Genomic DNA, 2,552 nt, shown 5'->3' on the forward strand with positions numbered 1-2,552 from the left:
TACAAATTCTCTTTGAAATTCAAAATCATATTATTTGGCAATGAAACTGCAGTAATGAAGAACCAATGGGGTCTAAAAAATTTAACTCAGCAAGCATGACTTTTAATAATGTTTACCTGGATTGACTATATTTAATTTTTTTTTTAGTACAAAATCTGAACTTTGCTATTATTTCCCTTTGGCTACTTTTGCATTGAAAGTATAACTTAAAAGTTGGCGTGACAATGTGTTAACGTTAAGAAAAAAAGAATCTGTGCTGCCCAGAATCTTCATCAGAACACTGAGAAGAATCCGATACAGTTAGAGGGCAACAGAGTGAAATCTTAAAAAATATATATATATGATTGAAGGAAACCTCTAAAGGTTATCTTTCTGCTTCATCCTGCTGGCTTCAGGCACACTTTACCTAAACTATTGTAGGCAGATGGGTATCTGGACTGTTTTTAAAGATCTTGGGGGAAGTAATTCCATAATCTCTTCATATCCTTTTTTATATCTAATCTATCTCTTCATTTAATTTACTTTATCTTCAGCATACATGGATAATGTTACCCTTTACAATACAATTCATCACAAGCTTGATAATTGAGGTAATGTTTATATATGAAAGAAAAGATGACAATCTCTCCAGCCAGAAAAAAAATAGTGTTATTATAATTTTAGTAGGAACTTTAACATTAATTGTGGATGTAAGAGAAGAATAAACTTGTGAATTTTGAGACCAACTGGAGCCAAAGGCCAAACTCATTTTTTAATATGAGAAGATAATGCCACCTTTAGCAGGGTGTTTAACCTTTTCTCATAATGGGAAAAAACTAGTCTACTTCCAAACATGAATACAATCTTTGCCCAATAGTTGTTATAATTACAGTAGCTATTTCTGAGATTTGCATAGAATTCTGGTTTTCACTGACTTTGTATTTAGTGCTTAGTACTGTTTGTGCTGTGTTTATATCACATCTGTAATCTACTTACATATCATCACCTTTCTAATTATTATCATTAATAGATAAAGGCGAACTGAAGTTTGAAATCAAAGAAGCTGATATATCTGCCTTTCCCCAAATTTCTTATAATTTTAAGAAAGGCAAATTAATCTATAATTTCAGAAGTGTGACTATGAAATAATGATATTAAAAAGTATAATAAATTTTGGCAGACTTTTGTGGTTCCTTTCTAAGCACTTATATTAGTAGATTGTATTTTTTTCTAGTTATTATAAAACCCCTCATTTGAAACTTCCCATTTTTTAGAGTTGGGCCAGCCAGCCAATTTAATTGAGTGAAATTAGATGGCTGGGGGGAGGAGGGGGGGGCGCGAGGAGGAGGAATTAAGCACTAAAAATATAATCCAAATTTATTTTTATTGTATAATATTGTAAAGGTATAACATTAGATATTTTAATTTTAGCTAAGTGGAAGCAAATATATTAACTAATAGATAAGTTAATTGATAACAATTTTCTTTTATAATTGACTAGTAGCCCGGTGCATGAAATTCCTGCACTGGGGGGGGGGTGGGGGGAGGGAGAAGGGGCCCCTCAGTCTGGCCTTCACCCTCTCCAATCTGAGACCCCTCAGGGAATGTCCAACTACCTGTTTGTGCCCATACTTTTAACAGATAACAGCTCCATTGTTGCTCCTTTCTTATGCTTAAAACCATTGGAATTAGTAGGTATTCAAAGTGTGTATACATTTTGGGGGGACACCCTGTATATCTCTAGTCAGTGGTGAAAGAAACCAACAGCAGATTTGGAACCCCCAGACAGGGAACCTTGCTCATTCCCCACATGTCTCCCCACTTCACTTTCCACCTTCGTGGGCAGCAGGAGAATCAATGTTTTCTCTCATTAATTCGGAAAAGCACGTCCTGTCACCCGTTGCCCAGCAGGAATGCCCTAGGCCCCAAGCAAGCAAGGCTCAGTCAGGGCAGCCTTCACTCATGGGTGCTGGCACCCAAAGTGCACATTCCTCCTCTACAGTCACCCCGACTATCCCACTGTTTCACTGAGAGGACGGAATTCCTCTCTGCCTCTGGGCTCTTGATCTTGAACGCTGACCGAAGGCACCTCAGAGAGGGCTGCTCACGCCCACCAGGTGTGTCTGTCTGCACCTGCTCCTGCCTCAGCACCTGCATTAACCCCCCAGAGGTGATCTCGTAGCTGCACTGGCCTCCGTGGGAACAGGGCATCACCACTTCGCCCTCTCACTGTCATCTCACAGGCGCCCACTCTCAGCACCCAGAACACCCAGACACTCTCCAAAGGACGTGAGCGCATCAGAGGAGATGTGTGTACATCCTGTGGGGGTGTTAGGCATGCCGGGTTGATGGAAGTGCGGTGGAGAGGTGGGGGGGAACTTGTGCACGCCTTGGTTTGCAACTGTTGCAGGCGTGGGAGGGTGACAGTGTGCTGGGGGATGTTTGCACGCCAGGGGGGTATGTGCACACCGGAGGCCTCTGGCTTTGCAGATCCGCAAACCCCCGTGGTGTGGCCAGGAGGACCTCAGTCTGGCCCACCACGGTGGCTGTCCCTGCGATCCTGCACCTTCTGG

The sequence above is a fragment of the Myotis lucifugus genome, unplaced genomic scaffold, assembly GCF_000147115.1.
Source record: "Myotis lucifugus unplaced genomic scaffold, Myoluc2.0 scaffold_10, whole genome shotgun sequence".
NCBI classification, from domain to species: Eukaryota; Metazoa; Chordata; class Mammalia; order Chiroptera; family Vespertilionidae; genus Myotis; species Myotis lucifugus.